General features: G+C 41.6%; 1 protein-coding gene across 1 annotated transcript in view; it reads left to right on the top strand.

Annotated features, from left to right (window-relative positions):
- Positions 1-630: 630 nt before the first annotated feature.
- The window catches only part of LOC137285162 (uncharacterized), a 45,772-nt gene continuing 25,961 nt past the window's right edge, over positions 631-20,441 (top strand). Inside the window, exon 1 of the mRNA XM_067817401.1 lies at positions 631-1,025. The gene's annotated coding sequence lies outside the window, so the exon portion shown is untranslated. The remainder of the gene's footprint in view (positions 1,026-20,441) is intronic.

Here is a 20,441-nt window from a genome sequence, read left to right as displayed (position 1 = left end):
CAGGACCACATATCCTGTATGCCATGTTGATGCATCACATGGATGTCCATGGATTCGCCTCGGGATATGCATCAGTTTTCATTCATCGGAATGTAAACGACGCTTCCAAGCCCCAAGAAGGATTATATAGCTGATATGAGCATCGTTACAACCGAGATATGCAAACTCCACAATGGAACCTATGGATGAAAACGATCCTATTCATAACAGCAGACATCGATTTCTTTGGAAGAGAAATATGTGAAACACAGCGGCTCGGAGAACCCTCTCAACAACCCGGTCGATATTGGGAAAAAGTCTTTCCATAACCTCACGGTTCCGCTTACATGTGGAATTAATACATCGGAAGGCAATACTACGCTCTCGATAATTGATTAATCGACAGAGCACTTGTAGGCAGAGACCCTATGCGTTGACAACAGGTACGGAAGTCCTGGCGCGCAAGGGGTTGAGCTTGGTCACAGAAATGGTGTGCCAGTTTATCTAGTTACTACCACCGCGCCACAATCATTCCAACAGTGATCAGATCGATTCTGAAATGAACATGATGCTATGAAGTCCCTTCACATCGAGGACAGAGAATGGACCGTTCGGTTTGCTGTTGTGCCATCGCTTCGAAAAATACTCTCGTTCGTTGAAAGCGGAGGAAGCGCGCCCAGACACTCAATGTGTGTCTGCTCCTTCTGCAGTTGACACTAAGCGGCAGACGACAGTTTCAGGCAAAGAAGAGTGAAGCGCAGTCTCAGAGAGAATATAACACCGACTGTATCTACTGGAAACAAGCATTTATAAAGGCTGTGTTCGTTATCGTCAACAGCTGATGCGTTGTTGTCAACTACATATGACTATAAATCATGCATAATTCTGTATCGATCGCTACAGACGAGTCCGCCGATCTGGCGCTTCGCCTCTTTCTAGCCTAGTTATTGGTACCATGCCTAGGCAACAGACCATGTGCGATGGTAGTGCTCTTGCTGCAACACCAGAGGCCTGATTCATGGGACAATTTGGATAGGCTTGTCATGGTGAGTTCCCTCTACGATTCTTATAGTATGGTGTCATGTGTTAATCACGTCAAATTCATTGATTTTGACGTTTGTAAACATTATGAGAGTGGGGCCTGGCATATGAATGTTATGGCCGTTGAATGAACACAAGTTTATTTTCCACACATACACGACACACGTCGAGTTTCTCTTATTCTTAACATTGATAATATCTTTTGATTGATTGTCTGTGTCGCTTTGTTGAACGTTCAGGGAGATGACAGCACCACATTGTGTTGACATCTCCGCTCTGCCATTCTTCGCCATAGTGCCCGCGATACACGCGATACTAGGCTTTTAATATGCATTCAAATAATAATGTAATGAGATGAGAGCTGCAAACACTGTCTTCATAATCAGGCCAGTGCATATTTGATAGAATGTTTACCATAAATGTGCAAATATTGACAAATCTCTGTTGCTGATACAATTCGGCGGTGGTTCCATCAACTGGATTCAAATGCATAGGTGGATCACGGCCACTACTATCTATTATGCTAAGTATAACTCCGGCAGGCGCTGAAAGCTGTATCGCAAAACCGTGCACCGTCAAATGCAACTGTTCAACGATATTAGTATTACGTCAAGCGATAAACCATAAGATGGAATTGCAGAATTTCTGCCCGTTGCACTAAGACCAGCCAAAGGTCGCTTAAACTCATCGTATGATCAACCCGCATAATACAAGTGTTTATCAAGGCATGGCCAGTAAAATAAAACGACGATTCTTAACTGCAGGAACACATAGATGCAGACGGTTCCATATTTCTGCTTCTGAGGTTGATACGAATTTCAGGGCACTATGAAAGATTACGCCTTGATGGAGCTTGATACCCTTCAACCTAAAACACATATTTATAATTTTAGATTCAGTGGTGTTGAATCTGAAATTTTCTATGCGGACACCATAGCCTTCTGGTGGAGGAGGCACAACGCTTTTATTGTGCCCAATAGGCGCCAAGACTATCAAGAACCCAATCATAATGTCGGCAATATTCATTGCCTGGCAAATAGGCGCATTGATCAAGGAGATTACCATGAAATAAGTACTGGCTCCCACTACAGACGAGGACAATCATTAAGTCAGCTGTTTCGCTCGTCAATTTCGTCCCATGACTGAAAAAGCCTTGAAAACCTGCATTACCTAAAGTAAATGATAGCACTCAGTTTCACGCAGCGGTTATGAGATCCCAAAATATCGAAATTGGACAGTGACATAATTTAATTACCAGAAATTTGCTTTGGGCAAGCAGCGCATACCAATTAGGTAAACAGTAGTATAATATTACCAAATGGTTCCAAATACTGAATGAATATTGAGTGAGGAAATGGACTTTAACGGAGTCTGCTGATGCACCAGGTTGCCTGTCGGAGGTCGCCGTGAGAGGAGACTAGGCACTGTGTATACACTGGCGTTGGGTGTCGGTGTTATCTCTGGTGCATCCACACTGTGCAACCTGGAACCTAATTGATACACACTCAGACTTGCACAATGCATTAAGAACATTATGAATATTTGATTGTGTAGACTGTCAGTGGTGGAAGTGCCGACATCACGCAATTTGCTTATTAGTCTCATATAAAGTAATTACGTGAAAGTCACTGATGTAATAATTGTCTGGTGGATAGCATGTTTTCATACAACACGTTTCCCAGTCATTAAAGTCATGGATATGGTCATATCTTTCGCACCTGTTCAAACCATGTTAGGGTTCGGTCAGTTTATCTCCATTGTCTACAACCGGTTGTACTGAACGGTCACGGTGTCGCAACTGTGTCTCACGTTAAAAACAGTCAACAAGGTTCCCTTCTGCTCCAGATGTCACAGAACAGTCATTTTGTCACCTATCTGTTCTAAACGTCAGTCGCGTCTCCCATATGTTCCACAGCTCGCGGAACAGCCACTTTCTCTCTTATCTGTTCCATACGTCAGGGAACAGTCACATTGTTTCCTATTTGTTCCACCTGTCAGGGAACGGGCGCCTTCTCTCCTACTTGTTCCACACGTCAAGGCACACCGACCATGTCTCCCAGCTGTCCCACACGTCAGGGAGCAGTCACCCTGTCCTCCATCTGTTCCACAGTCATTTTGAGAGGACAGTCATCTTGTCTCTCATCTGTTCCATACGTCGGGGAACAGTTACTTTGTCTCCTGTCTGTTCCACACGTCAGGGAAGAGTCATCTTGTCTTCCATCTGTTCAGGCAGTGCACCCTCTTGTATGTTACATGCATGCTGGCAGTCTGAATGGGAGATGGATCTTCTTGTAATACGTCCCTGTATACGGGGGCCTCGTGTACATTGCATACACATAGGCAGCCTGGATGACAAGTGGATCCGCCTGTAATATCCTTATATAATGAATCCTCTTACAGATTACATGTATGTAGGTAGACATGATTACAAGTGGATCCTTGACAGTCTGTTTGACAATCTTTTTGGGATATGGTTCCTTTTCTTTTAACCATATTATCTTGTGGCAAATGGGACACCTGTGTCTGTTGCATGTGTGTGTATTGTCTGAACGAGACACATGTGTATATTACACGTTTTTAGATAGACCTAATGGAACTGGCATGCATATAGTTCATGAGTGCAGATTGTTTTGATAATACTCTGGTGTATATTACATGTGTTCAGCTTGTCTTAATGAGACATATGTTTCTATTACATATGGATAGCCTGTGTGATGGGGACACTCCTATATGTTGCACATGTAGATTATGTTAATGAAACACGCTTGTATATTGCACTCATGTAGACTGTTTGAATGGGTATATTACATGCATGTAGATCTTTCGTACATTCTCAGAAAGAGACATACTTTACACGTTTGTATCTTTTCTGAATACGACACCCACAGGAGTAGGTTGTCTAAATGAGACACTCATATATATTACATGTGAGAAAAGAGACACTCGTGTATATTACATGTGAGAAAAGAGACACTCATGTATATTACATGTGAGAAAAGAGACACTCACGTATATTACATGTGAGAAAAGAGACACTCACGTATATTACATGTGAGAAAAGAGACACTCATGTATATTACATGTGAGAAAAGAGACACTCATGTATATTACATGTGAGAAAAGAGACACTCATGTATATTGGTGAGTGAGGGTCGTCTGAATGAGGCATACTGTTTGTGTGAATATCCAGGAACATTAAATTTTAAATAGATGTGCGCACTTATGTACTATGAGTGTAGGTAGAAAAATTACCATGAGCCTGAAATTCACAGGGCTTTTCCATTCTTTATCCCTTGGGTGTAGTCTGTCTGAAATCCATATGGATTGTTGGTTGTGAAGCTAGTGTTGCATTGCTAATCGATTGGGTTTATTTGTGATTCTTGTTCTATATTGTTATAAAACATGCAACGAACCTGGCCCTCGACGCGATGGGACCCTGTGAAATATACTGTGTTCTATAGAGGAACATTGCAGCAGAACTCAGTAATATCTGCAGGGAGAGAGAATTGTGTTGCCTTTTCAATGTCGGCCATGTATCTAATTGATGACCTTATAGCAGTTTCTCCGAATCACTTGACAGTAGGAGTAAAGTTTGGCTGAAAACAAGACTACTTTACCCTAGACTAAGTTTGTAATGAGCGTATTCAACTAAATTATGGCACTTGTGAAGGAATGCATTAATTATGGCCCATTCATTTGGTTGGGGTGGTAGACAATTCTCCATTAATGTCAACACTGGGCGCATGAAGTCTCGCGCATACAACCACTCCACTAGCGCACTATGAGGAGATTACGAAGGTAAACAATATGACTTGCGGACTCGTTGAAATTTCGAAGTTCATATGATGAATATTTCATGATTACAAGTTGTACTTGTCGAACTAAGCATGTTTCGGTGTATTTCGGATGAGGCAAGGCCAGTTCGTAGTATTGATACGTTTCTTTTAGAACTGGCATCGAAAAGTGGGATTGACTGTGTGTGGCTGGCGGTGGGCTAGTAGCTGTCAGTATGACCATTCTATGTACACACTCATGGGCTCCGGGGTAGTTTTGATCACAATTGATGTTGATTGTCTTTGCTGCCGGTTTGACACAATCAAGTACGATTGTTTCAGCTACAGCTTTAGACCCTTAACTCTCATGATTTTTTAATCATTTTTGAACCAGGCTCTTGTGTTGCTTGTAAGGACAAACACTTCAGTTCCAGATAGACGTGAATATTTAGTACTGCTTATCCGTCAGCAGAACCAATAGTGTTGATTGCGTAAAGTTTCAGCTGGAATAGATAGTGTCATCTATACACCAGTAGATCCAATTCATGTTCCAGTTTTGTGGAAATAAGAGGTACTATTTGCACAATATTTTATGGTACAACCAGCTGGATTTGTTGATTTCCCAGTTACAGTGGGAATAGAAGTTGGTGGTATATAGCTTCAATTCAAAACAGAAGATGTTTTTGGCTCTTTTCAGTGAAAAACGTTGGTACTCATTTACAGTGCTCCTGTTCAGGAGGAATAGTTGATATTCGCACTGTTCAGGGGGAATAGTTGATATTCGCACTGAGCTCCTGTTCAGGAGGAATAATTGATAATTCGCACTGAGCTCCTGTTCAGGAGGAATAGTTAATATTAGCACTGAGCCCCTGTTTAGTAGGAACAGCTGATGTTCGCACTGAACCCCTGTTCAGGAGGAATAGTTAATATTCGCACTGAGCCCCTGTTTAGTAGGAACAGCTGATGTCCGCACTGTGCTCCTGTTCAGGAGGATTACTTGTGTTTCGATTTACAGTGTTCTTGTTGGGTGAATCGTTCACATATCATTTACTGTGGTTTTGATATTAAGCGGGAATAACTCATATTTTCTACAGTGTCCTCGTTCAGTTCGAGTAGTTGATATTCGCTTGGATTGTGTATTTTCAGCAGATACTGGCAGTGCTACAGTGGGAAGGGGCACTCTGAGCCTTTGTCAGTTCAACGGGTTTCGAAGCATGTTCCTTGTTCACCATTCCGCAGATGCATTGGTTTAGTTAGTGGGTCAAGTTGGCGGGAATAGTTTGTGTTGGTAATACACATGAATTGTAGAGCCTTTTGGTGTTGTATATTAGTACAGTGGGGAAAACTGACGTTAGTTTAACATAAATCATATGGCGTTTGTTTGTCCATTGGGTAGGTCTTCAATACTTCATGTAGCCAGAAGACGTCAATGGTGCAAGCCAGTTCATAGCGATTATGTATCATTTTCATTTGAGCTCCAAACTTTGACATGTTAAATACGAACTCCAGACTATGAGATTAAGTTGTTTGCATTTCGATACCAAGCATAGAGAATCAGAAATCAGTAAGTTTGTATCCAGTGGCTGGACCTGCGACGTTATGTATATCTCAGCTGTGGTGGTCTGTAAGGGTTTGGGCATCTAAGTTGTAGACGGTTAGACTTTCAGTGAAGATGTAGATAGTCCACCACTCAAATTACCTCAGTTCAGCTTACCCACCGTTTGTTTCTCAATTCAGTATGCCCGTCAGCGAGTTTGTATCTCAATCCATCTTGTCCACCAGTGTGAGCGTATCTGAATCCATCTTGTCCACCAGTGTGGGCGTATCTTGTCCACCAGTGTGGGCGTATCCTAATGCATCATGTCCACCAGTGTGAGCGTATCTGGATTCAGCTTGTTAACAAGCGAGACTGTATCTGAATTAAACGTCTTCATCTGTGTCAGTTTGTGTGTGGCCTAGTGATGGTATGAAACTGTTAACATTCTAATATAAACATGAGTGTATTCTTGTTGGTCTCCAGAGGGAGGCCAGTGGTTCTCCAAAATAAGGCTCACTGTACTGTAGTAGGACTCAGGATAATGTTGACAGCATTATAAAGGAACTTCAGATGGAGGTTGTGTGTGTTATAGTAGGAATCCATGGTGAAGCTGATTATATTCTGGTCGGACTTTGGGATGAGGCTTATTCTATTTTAACTGGAATGATGCTGATAGCTTTCTAATGAGACATCAGATCGAGGCTGCGAGTAATATTATTGTGAAACTCCTGGGTGAGATTTGTTCGATTCTAATGGGCCCCCAGAAAGATTCCGATTGTGCGCTTGAAGTCGAAAATGAAATGGACCATCAAGAGAACAGGCAGCAGTCCTCTTCACAGACAGTAGCAATCTACCATCAATGAAAGTTAACGTTTAACGAAGTCAATCATATTTTTATTGATTGATAACAAGGGATGCTCACTGAGTGAGTTATGCCAGTGGTTATGTCTGACAGAGTTTTGCACGATTCGGGATTATAGCACACTCGAGTAGTCTTGCAAGGAACTTGAGTGTGAACTTCTGCCTCCACATGGGAATGATAGATGACAGATCAAGTGGACTGACACAAGCCCTTCTACCATATTCGTCATCTTCATCTGCTGACATGAAGTAGATCTGGAGAAACGAAGGAGATCCCGTTAGGACTGCTGACGGTAGGCATTAGTTCATCATCATGTTGAGGATAATAAGCAACATGTCACATAATAAAGAGATTGTAGTTTGCTCCTGTTTTTGTTGCCCCGACAATGAGTTCTTGGTGGAGGTAAGGCTACTTTGCATCACTACAACTGAAGTCTGATGGCCTGCCTAACTTTGGGGGAAGTTTTAATGATATCTGTGAAACTAATACTAACTGATTCTGATAACCTTATGGGGTTCCTGGAAGCTTACGACGACATGGCCTCTGCTCGATATTGTGACACTGCTATTTCTACTATTCACATAATGCCATCCTCGTTCGTGACTCGTCGCAGCATCGCTAGTGCTTGCCACAGCTGCATATTCAGATGTCAGTGAGCTAGATGCCATGGCATGTGCGTGTGAGTGTGTGAGCGTGCGCGTGTGTCGAGTGACTGTGTGGGTTGAGTGTGGGGGTGGCGAGAGTGAAAGAGGAGACTCAGTTTATTAGGGATAACTTCCACCATTGACTTTCCTGATCCAGGCTCGATAGGGTTAACATGCCACGTTCTGTAAGAATGACACAAGCAAATCTACCACCACACAGAGAAATCAAGTCAAAACATTGCTTACATAACAGTCTCGTTTCCTACTGACTGGTTTCCGTCCCGTTCGGCAACAACCAGTTCAGAATTTTAGACTAATTCATTTAACTGGATGCATAAATACCATTCAGAAAGATAGTACGATTGATACATCTAAGCACTTGTATATCGCAACACTACGCTCCTTCTAATCCTTGCAAACGCGTCGTAGAGCGTACTCTGTCGAACAGAGAGCTCTGACAAACGGAAACCTGGAAATAGTGGAAATCTCAAATCGAGGCTTCGCCGCTAGAAACGTTTGGCGCACTGGTACGGAATTGATGTTATATCAATCTCATTGTGCGTTACAAAACTACACTGAATAAGCGCAAAAAGACACTTAAAAGGTGTAACCAGTGCGCCAGATGCATTTTACGACCTCATCAAACAGGGATATTGCCTTTACGTCGTTAGAAATACGGTGCTACAAAAGTTTAAGATTAATATTTATTTATAAATTGCATTTTCTTATGAAACAAGAAATTGAAATTCAGCGTAACCAGAGTTATTTGTGATGTTTATTTTCACTTTCACATGAGAAAATTCGGATGGGCTGAACAGTAGTAGGTCATTGTCTGAATAGGTTGATGAGACTCATCCACAGATATGTGGATACTCAGTTCGTACCGTCATCATACAACTTGCAAGAGGTTACTGAACACTTATACAAATGGAGTACAGCGTAATTCATTCGTATAGCAGGGTACTAACACCTGGTATGCACTTTTAATAAATTGTCGCTTTTATAGCGTTGGTTCGCTGAGACCCAAATATCCCAGATTACCCGAGGAAGCTCGCGCCACAAATTTACTGACTCTGAACTGACTAGAGCGTGTTTTAAGCTGTTTAATAACTCTCGCCATGGTAACAACAACTAATGCATTTTAGCGTTTGCATGACGCAACCAGAGGATCGAACCACAAACCTATTACTATCAGCACCGCGAATCTTGTTTGATAAAAACAAAACGAAAGGCGGTAGTGACAAACTATGTCCCGAGATCATAATTCACATAGGTTGCAATATCATGACCCTGAATACATTGCACAAACTAGCAACGATAAAGTTCGCGTGTACCCTCGTGGGTTTACCGCTCCTTCAGCATGGATATAATCTCCTTTAGCTTCTTCTAGTAGTGAATAGATGGAAAATAGATTCTTCTCCCCAGGGCCACTTTACTGTAATAGCATAACGGATCGATTGTCTATCCAGGTATTTGTCACATTTAAATTTGTTTAAGCAGTACCGTGCTATCCGCCATGCTTCGGTTTTCGACTTGGTGATACAATGGTGGGTTCTCCAGGGAAACCCTGAGACTGTCCTGGAAATGAAAGAACACTTTGGCTGGATATTCCTTTTGATTTTCGATGAGTACTGAGAAATGAATATTTTATTACGTTTCACTGTTTACCGCAAAGAAATCCATCTGAAGGGAAAAGAACATGAAAAGTAGCTTTCCATTGCTCTTTGGAACGTCACTTTACATGGCGACCGGAACATTGATTGATACAAAAAGGCGGATTGTGAAATTTTACCTGTAATCCCTTGTTTGTATTATTTATAGAAATTACTTTTTACGACCTGATAAGAAGGGTTATATTTATACGTTTCTTGTATACCGATTGAAGTTGGATACATTCTATCTGGTTGTGCAAATGTCATATAGGATACACCCTAAAAACGCTTAACTGAAAACTTAATTGAACTCATCTACACAAGGAAACAAACATGACCATTTTCAAACAAAATCTATAACAGGAAATATGATGAAAATCCTGTTTCACCTAGTGTATGTATTGTCTGGGAACGTGTTCGCTGGCATGGTGATGATCCCCAAGAGGGGACTACATCCGATGCTGGGGGCACAGCCCACTCATAGCAGCTGGGAGGGCGCCTGCTGTCTGGACTCTGGAAGGATTCAACATCAGGATATGGAACAAAGCGGTAATCATGGCTTAAACGATTGTTTCCTATCTGTATTGATATGCGAATAATCTGGTCCTCTTGCTGATGGTTCCAGGATGTTTCAGTCATTGTGTATTGCCTTCTTCTGCTGGAGAGACGGTGTTGGGTCAGGCGATGCCTATGGCGCATGGATTTTAACACAATAATGACATGACTCCCAATGTTGCATCCATATTTCTCTTGTCAAATATATACAGCAGCGGACTGCACGATCGATTAAAATACCACTCATTCCATGAGCCTATTATCCATTTTATATGCTTGCACTAGAATTCATTGAAGCAGTAATGGAAATTATTGTCATCGCAAATAAACACACATGGTCGTTTCTAGATATGGTAACTAACCCGTGGTAATATTAACAGTAACGCAGATCGGATTTTAATGAAACACTGTAAAATAATAATGTCCTCGGAAACCGATGATATCGTGATCCCCTCTGCATCATCGTTGCTGGTGTTTGGTCGTGTACTTTAGACGGTCCATTGTGAATATAATTTTGCAGGTTCGGGTATGGAAATCGTGTTATACTGAGGATTCAGAGTAAACATTTTCGAACAAACCCGACATGGCGATATGTGTAATAACAGAAACCTTGTAAATATACATGTTAGAGCAAGCGCCCAAATGTTTGAGCCCAATTCAGCTTTATGGCAACAGGTGGAATAATCGCGTTATAACGGGATCATGGTGGATACTGTACGCGGCAACGCGTTTTTCGTGCAATAACGAAGGTGCCGTCGGCACAGAGTGGGCACGTTTTATATCAGTCACGTGGCCGAATGTGCCATAACCGTGTAATGGCAAAGTTGGAGATGACAAAAAAACATCTCGGCAAGATGGCTCTATGTGTCATAACTGCGTAGCTGTGACAGTGGGTGCTGTACTGTGCAATACGCCATGTTTTTATGCGACATGATGGGACTTCCACTCTCATGATGCCACGCCGGGTCGCGGAGTTTACGACAAATACATGCTGTATTTTTTTCTGTTTGGACAATAAAGTTTTCAAGTTTTATCAGAATTTAAACTTCCACAAGAATCAACAGATTGTCTGAAAATGCAGTGTGAAAATATGAGCCTGAACCTGTTGGAAGTCGATGGTAGTCTCTGTTAGTCAAACGAAATAGTGGCTTTTTCGTGGCTTTGTCTCTTCAAGGGAAGGTTTGCATACTAATGGACGGCCCATAATAAATGGCTCGGGTGGATGATGATCTTAAAAGGAATGTGGGAAGGAGGGGATGAGTGAGAGAGAGAGAAAGAAAGAGAGGAGAAAGAAGTGGGGATGAGAGAGAGAGAGCGTTACCAAGGTTCACATTGACGTCATGGACAATAATCAGAGAGAGAGAGAGAGAGAGAGAGAGAGAGAGAGAGAGAGAGAGAGAGAGATGGATGGGTGGGTAGAGTGGGGCATCACTAATACCTGCTTCTCGACATAAATCGTCATCATCATGAACGGTCCATGGGAGCATCTGAAATTGATTTGCATACACTGCATGGTAGCTAAATGAACACTTTGAATGTAGGCCAGTATATCAGCGGTCGTGGTGTGGTCCTGTTGAAAGAACAGGTTTCCGAAAGCACGTGGAACACATAGTGAATTTTGTGTGTGTCAAATAGTTATTCCGGGATAGACCAAATAGTAGATACAAGCTACTGCTTACGGTTTATAAAAGGAGCATCAAGTAGTTAAACCAGGGTAGGGCTAATAGTTAATACAAGCGGTATCTTGTATTTAATACAGGATGTATCAGCTTGTTAAACCAGAATAGGTGTTAGAGTTAATACAAACTACATCCTATAGTTGATACAATGTGCATCAATTAGTTACATGGGGCTAAGCCAAATAGTGAATACAGGCTGCATCCTATAGTTGACACAGACTGAATCACAATGTCTGTACAAGGTAAGCCAAGGGGCTAATCCAAAGTCAGTCATATTTTTCATCTCAGTACCCAGTGTGTCAGTGGCTAAAGCGTAAGTTTGTTTGTTCGATTATTGCTTAAAGCCAGACTCACAAATAACCAATCGTTCAGACGGCGGCTCTTTAATAGTCGAGTCCAGTAACTGGTACCTTTAGCATCCATCTCTGCATAGTGATACGGTGGCACTGTCAACCAAGTCATCGAGTGTGACCGCCCAACCCAGTAGTCTCTTACTATTAGCACGTAGGTGTCAGTAGACCTGTATTCTTCATCGGGACTCCCACGGGACCTGACATATGAGTCCATTAATGTCTACTGTTGTTATACAGATGAAATATACACGTGTATGGAACAATATTTCATATGGACACACGTGGACGTCCTTGACATTTGATTTTGTTTTGTTATGCATAACTGAATATATGGATATTACATCGTTTTTCAATTAATAATGAAAACACGTCGGGGGCGTTCCGTGCACTGTATACTTGACAGTACATGAATCTGTTTTGATTTGTATACGTCACAGCATTGTCACAGTCGTACCAAGATCTGCTGACAAGCAGTCTGAGTTCTAGACTGGGAATTAGGATTCCATTGGGATTCTTTGTCGGTACCCCAGCAATGTGCGAAACAGGTTCCAAATTATGCTGGCCACTCGGGATAGCTAAGTATGAAAGTTACTAGCCCACGGAATTAGTCACTATTCCGACATTTGAATGTAGATTCGGGTTTCGTGCGGATGAACATTTTCATGAAACCAAGTCGGAGAGGGAGATATAATTAAAATATGACCCCATGAAAGTTCACTGGCCAGATTTACTGGCCCGACTGGAATTTTACTAGCCACGGGCTATTTTGCACATTGTATCCCGTTTCGTTCGTTTCACATAAACACTGAATATCAGCAAGTACGTAGAAAATATGGCGATAAACACTAATAAGACTAAACTGACGTTTTCACGCTTGTGCGTTTGCGTGCCTTTATTTCAATAATAACATGCACGTGTATTTTACCGCAGCCTTGGGCCAGTTGACGGACCCGTTGTCTGGACAGAGGAAGGTCTCATATACTAGCCAGTCAAAAGACGACACAAAAAAGTTACTTGTTGTTCCCCTGCCCGATGTTGACCGTAGCAAGATCAAATAGAGCTGGAGCTCGGAGTCATTTTGTGTGTATGATTTTGGTCTATAGCGTATCACAACAGAATCGGCATTAATCTGAGTTAGCACAAGCAAACAAGCACATACGTGCCCGAGCTGTTTCAGTAGACAGTTCCATGACATTTATGAGTGTAAAGTTCGATATCGACACCTCGTGGCACGTGACGTCATTCTTGCATTCATTTCTCTCACCAAAATGCGCTCACATGAATTATTCATAAATATTCACAAGTACAAATTATTACCGTTTGGTAGTATGTGACGTGATAACGAATTAATGTTACACAAGTGAATACGTTTAAATGACACGATTTTCTATAAAGCTGAGTCAAGATTAATAAGTTATATATTTCCCTTGGAAGATCTTAGGAAACTTTATAAATGTATAATGAAACACAAAAGACGTTCTCCACAAGATTTATAGCTTTTAGATTATATAAAAGAATAAGGTAGTCATGCGTAAATCGGTTATAGATAAAAAAGGTCATTGTAGTGTAGTCACGCAATATGCACTTGTGACAGGTGTCGGATAAAGAAATATGTCACGTCTTCCTTGCATTACAGCTGGTTCGCACATGTATTGCACTTATTGTTTTTTAACGATGTCAGTGACAATCGATACAGTAGGATCGGTGAACGGCAGTTGTAAAGTAGCGGGCAGTGCATAGAGACTCGTGTAAACATAACGTGTTTGTCTTGCAAGAGCAGAGCACACATGGCCTAGTTTATCACAGAATCTGTCATTGTTCTTTCATAGCTATACGAGAAAGCATCTTTTGTCGTTTATTCTGACCAGACTGTTAAATAAATCAATTTCTCTTATGAGTGTTGATTATTTGAATAAATATGCTTTTATATGTTCACATATATAAACACACGCCATTAGGTTTCATTGGTATCTCATAGAGGTTTTATTTCACTGACAGAAATACTAAGGTTTTTTTATTTTCTTTTCATTACGGATTCAATGTAAAGTCGTTGTGAACAATCATTAGGTAATGGCAAAATTGAAAGTCGATCTCAGTCATTATTTCAAGAGTATGTTGTAGGACACGAAGGTACGTACATACAAGCATACGTGTGGATACAAATTCTCCCGGATTTACATGTATGTTATACTTTTACACCCTTGAACAAATATATCTACCCTTGTGATCCATGTCACACCCGCTAAGCATACACGTTAGTACAGGATCCCAGAGTCTGTCAATAGTTGTGATGCATGGTACCCGTGACTATGCGAGAGATGCTGGAGGGTCCATCCGGAGGACTAGCTGAAACCTGTCTGCTTCTGTGTCATCTTATCCGCCTATATAGATCGATACTAACGCTATATACCCCCCTCCCCCATTCCCTAGTTCCAGCTCTATCGTACTGGTCGGCCGACATTATGTAGCTGCGTTGTTGCTAAATGTGCCCAAACCTCTTCCCATCTTCCACAGGCCTTGGAGCCAGTGATGAAGCACATCCTGCAATAGTATGTACACGTCTTCTCACAGTCATGCATATGAGTGCTTTAGATTCACTTATACTCTAGACTTAGGTTGAGTAGGTCAGGGGAGTGACATTGATCATTGGCGAAACAAAGGATTTAGCATCCTAGAGACACGAGGAAAGTCATACGCGCACAAACACACAGGGGTCAATAGTGAACTGAGTTGTGCTGCTCCGCTCGGGTCCATTGTTGTCTCGAGTCATGGAACCATGTCGTATTACTTCTTTGTTGGAGACTAGTTGTCCGGCGTTGAGTGGTGTTTATCTCATACAGAACACCACCCTGTAGAAAGTATTGTTCATTTATTGAAAACAAATATGCACTGGTACCATGTCTAATATGTATTGCGGTTTGGAACTGCAGACTGTCAGCCATCGGACAGGTGTCTGTGATGCAGGACCAAGAGAAAGGGCACTGCAAGACGGATAGTTTGGGCAGGACAAGAAGATTGGACATTGCAGGACGGAGTAATGAAAAGTAATGAAAGCATAGTGAGGTCACAAGCTGTTTTTGGATGGTAGAAATGGATAGTCGCAAACTCTGTTATTAGAATAGGTTGATATAATGTATCATGTCATGTGAGAAGTGTTCCTTACCTTTCACTGAGAGTATCATTGATTTGCGGTGGTTCATGAAATTGAAATCTGTTTTGTTTCGATATTTGATGCTCAGTCATGTAGAGAGCGATGTTTGAAATGATCTCACCCTGGCCCCGTCACAGGCAATGGTTGTCGTATTTAGGGTTTATGGTGTAGCCAACAAAAGCATCGTGGTACATTTGGCCTTGATTGCTATTTGTATGTATTTATAAAATGGTTTTGGAGAGTGGACACTGTTTACGCACTCATAGTACATTGTCCTCTCTACTCGAACTCATTCACCTGTGTCTCGAGAGTGGAAAAGCAATTCTACCCACTGGCTCGAATTCATGAACTATTTGCCATCACCCAAAGCTCAAGCACTGGCTTACAAATTAGCTTAGAGACGAGCCACGCTAAGCGAGTCATTTGAAAGAAAGCTACTTCTTGGGCTTAGCTGACCACGGACGTCTCGAGAGCAAATCTTGACCTTGACCTTGGCACACAATAAGTGCTACCCATACGCTGGCATCAGCAGAATTACAAAAGTTCAAACAAAACATCATTTGTGCAGGGTTTAAATTTGTTGTAGCTATTTTATTGTAAATCTGCCATGTCGAGATACGAATAAGGGACGTAATCATCTCCAGAACATCTATGTTCTGACTTTGCGCACTGAGCAAGAATTATAGTGGCTCAAGTCGACGAGCATTTAATCTCATTCCTATTATCCTTTCATTCATTTTCATCATACGCAACTTAAAATGAACCTACCTGTGTTCATTGAAACAATGATTTGGTCCTAGATATCCCCCAGAACAAACAAAAGTAAAACCCATAAACAAAACCCAACACAGCCAAGCTAAAATATAAAATAAAAGATAACAATATGTGATGATACAACAAACGTTAAATAATGGAAATAAACGCATACGTAACGTATGTCCTGTTGGGCAATAAAGAAGTTGGACTTCAACCATCAGAAACAAAATTGTGTGTTACGAAGCAGTAACCGAAAGCGTGCCTCGTCTGTAACAAAGGACCTGGTAAGCATAACAACCTGAGCAGACAAGGTTTAAGGCCACCTTACGGCCATGGGAAATACCACATTGATAGCCAGCTGGCACATTTGCATATGAAGCACGCCATGTATTGATAGACACATGGCAATGCTCTGGCATTAAAGTGTGTCAAAGTGAGAGAGCAGTGAGAGAGAAATAGTGAGTGAGCCAAGCGCGGCAGACATTGAAAGCACAATGAGAAAGAGAGACAGTGAGAGAGCAATGACAGAGTCAGTGAGGTGACAATGTGACATAGACAGTAAGAGAGTAATAAAAGAGAGACAGTGAGTGGAATTAAGGGTAGATAAGACAGTGTGGGATACTGCCGCTATCACTGCAAACTTAAACCGACCCTAAACTCATACGTCACTGATGGCATCGGTTTGACAGTTCTGTCCTGGAAGAAGTGTGAAGATCGTGTGTCAGAACATTATGATATGTGAGACATGAGCGAGATATTGTTTGCAATGACATGTTGCTACGTGTTATATAACGTGAGTATATAGTATAAGCTTGTGTGATTTGTGCGTCGGGAATATTTGTGAACTGATTGCGTTTGGAAACTTGTGAGATTTGTGCGTTGAGAGAGTGTGAGATTATTTCGACATAACGAAACGTGAAAAGTACATACGATAATCGAGTGTGAGAGAACATTCGAGATTTATTTACGAGCATACGGTGTGAGCTGAATGTGTGACACTGAAAACGAAGTGTAAGAAACGTGCGAACGTATTTCCACGCTCCGAACAACGCGACAGAATTGTACAGATATTGGCCATGCTCCTTCATAACGCGATTGTCGAAAAGATTCCATTTCAAACTGTCAGGAAAGAAACAAACCTAGCGATGCAAACAACAAGTAACCTAGATTCTGATAAACAAGTACAGATCCTCTACAACTCCCTCGGGGCTGGAATGCACAGTAACAAGTAACACTGCTCCCATAGCAGTTAGTGCCGACCATCCACTATGTATTACACGCTATTGTAAACGGACATAATGATATTTGGTTCCTATAAGGACTCTTAAGTTAATGTAACTGTCTCAAATGCCAGGCGTAATGAAACCACTGGGATAAGCGAACAGCCAGGCCAGGTATCGATTGTAACTGGCGGCTTTTTCTGCCTCTATGATGAGCAAACAAGCATCGATTTGTCAGGAATTCTTGTACAGTGGTTTGAAGGTGTAAACTTCATAGATACTTGAGGCTTGGAGCATTGTGACTAAAACATGTTTGTTCTTGTCGAGGATAACTTAAACAAGATGTGACATAAATGCATCTTTTTTAAAACTTCATTTAATATTCTTCAGAACCTTTGACGTGAAGGCAAGCCTGTGTTTTATGTTAAGTTGTTCTGAATGTTCTCATGAGTACATGGATGAGTCTTCTCATGGTTAGCACTAGACAAGGTTGGAGATGAAGACACTTGTTTGACACTTGTTATTGTGCTTCTATTCTGCCTCAGGGTGGTTGACATATTTAAATTGACGTTTGCTTCTTTTGACTGTCTTTACCATGGAGGATTATTCTTGCTGATGTTTGTTAACAATGTCCTAAGATGATATTGTAGTTGTTTAACTTGTATCTTTCAGTCCTCTTTTATTAATTATCATTTCAATACCCGTTCCACAATTCTACAGAATTAGCTACCAAAAGAAATATTATTACCGTTTTTCAGGTTTCATATGACGAAGACCAATTCCATTAAGATCACAAAAATACATTTTTAAAATTCTTGTGGAATAACAGTTTGCATTGCTTGCAAAATATACATCCAAGAAGCCTTGCACAAGAGTTGCTTCTTCACAAAGTTCTTTAAAACGTGTTTGACACATGCCTCAGAACGTTACATACACTAACTTTTTAAGTCCATCTGTCACGATGGCATGTGTGATGTCGGGGATAGTTTTATACTTCAAATATTTTCTGTTTTTATCCCACAGATGAGAGAGAGACGTTTCTGTTAATGACATGACTTCAAGGGTTCTCCCACAAGGGATTAGGGTCTTACTAAGTTAAAAGCTACGAGCAAGGTTTTTCACATAGTGTCAGTCTGTTTTTGCTGATCGATCATGTCTGTGATAGGATGTAATGTTCCAAGATTTACATCCCTGCAAGGGAACACAGACCGCCGTTGCGAATATCCAATCTTTTAGATGTAGTATTTGTTACTTGTTATTACCATGCACAAGTTTTGCATATATTAACCTAACCTACCTTTAACATGGTCGTCCAAGTGAACCTCCATGCTGCAGTTTAACATGGTTGTCCAACTGAACCTCTGTGCTGCAGTTTGACATGGTTGTCCAACTGAACCTCTGTGCTGCAGTTTGACATGGCTAGCCCACTGGACGTCTATGCTGCAGTTTAACCTGGCTACCCCACTGAACCTCTATGTTGGAGTTTAACCTGACATATTTATCCAACTGAAACTCTTTGCTGCACTTTGACCTGACTACCCAACTGAACCCCTATGCTGCAGTTTGACCTGACTACCCAACAGAATCTCTATTCTGCAGTTTAACCTGGCTACCCCACTGAATTTCTATGCAGCAGTTTGACATGGCTAGCCCACTAAACTTCTATGCCGCAGTTTGACCTGGCTACCCCACTGAACTCCTATGCTGCAGTTTGACCTGGCTACCCCACTGAACTCCTATGCAGCAGTTTGACCTGGCTACCCCACTGAACTCCTATGCTGCAGTTTGACCTGGCTAGTCCACTGAGCTACCATGCAGCAGCTTTACATGGATCCCCACTTAGACTCAGAATGCAGTATGCAGTAGACATCCCTGGTCGTTTAGCAAATAAAGCGAGCGTCGTAAAAAAACATGTATTTTCGAATAGGTTTCTTTCTGTATTACCTGTCCGAGGCATCCAACGACCAAACTTGTGTTCAACGTATGCTGCTGTTATCCCAGTGAACTTCTATGCTGCAGTTTATCTTGGCTACCCCACTGAACTTCTATGCTGCAGTTTAGCATGGTTATCCCAGTGAACTTCTATACTGCAGTTTAACTTGGCTACCCCACTGAACTTCTATACTGCAGTTTGACCTGGCTACCCCACTGAACTCCTATGCAGCAGTTTGACCTGGCTACCCCACTGAACCCCTATGCTGCAGTTTGACCTGGCTATCCCACTGAACTTCAATGCTGCAGTTTGACCTGGCTACCCCACTGATTTCTATGCTGCAGTTTGACATGGCTAGCCCACTAAACTTCTATGCCGCAGTTTGACCTGGCTAGTCCACTGAGCTACCATGCAGCAGCTTTACATGGATCCCCACTTAGACTCAGAATGCAGTATGCAATAGAAATCCCTGGTCGTTTAGCAAATAAAGCGAGCGTCGTAAAACAACATGCGTTTTCGTAAGATTCCTTTTTATATGACGTATCCGAGTAACCACCAAACTTCCGTTCAACGACCAAACGCTCTATCAACGACACAACGCAGGACAGGAGTCAAGATGGGAAAGGAATTACAAAGGACTAATTATATAGTACACATTCATTCAATCGGACCATCCTTTAGGATTATATTATTACTGTAACACCAGACATGTGGGTGTTGTTTTGCTTCTACTTGAAGACGCATATTTGTACGGGAAGCATGCTTTGAGAGTCTTTCTCACATTTCTGCCAGCAGCTTTGAAGCTTTGTGTATTCATATCTTGTATTCATAATCAGCATGGATATGAACCATCGATGTCGGCACCATGAAATCGTAGTTAGCATCAGACTCGGCTGTGTTTCCATTGGAGGGCTATCGCTTACAGACTGGTAGTCGAGGACTCCACACATGAGCTTGGCAACAATTGTAGCAGTCTAGTTTTATTATTCCCTCAGAGATCTGAACAACGCTAAATCTCCAAGAGGATTCATTAGAAATTCATGAATTCCGAGACCTTTGTTCGATGCCGTTACCATGGTCTGAATGTGGATAGCGTTAAAACTGTCTTTTTTACCATGCTGCCCATTTTAGCATAATATGCATAATTTACGGACCAGACGAACAAACAAATATCAAATTTGCCCCAATATGTCATCAAGGTGAATAATATACAGTCAGTGGATTGTCATCTAAGGCGACAATGAACACTATAATCTGAACACTGTGCCATAGCAGACAACGTAGAACACTAGAATCTATACCACTG

The sequence above is a fragment of the Haliotis asinina genome, chromosome 5 (genome assembly GCF_037392515.1).
Source record: "Haliotis asinina isolate JCU_RB_2024 chromosome 5, JCU_Hal_asi_v2, whole genome shotgun sequence".
Taxonomy (NCBI): Eukaryota; Metazoa; Mollusca; class Gastropoda; order Lepetellida; family Haliotidae; genus Haliotis; species Haliotis asinina.
The sequence above is the reverse complement of the archived record's forward strand: the minus strand, read 5'-3'. Positions and strand labels throughout refer to the sequence as shown.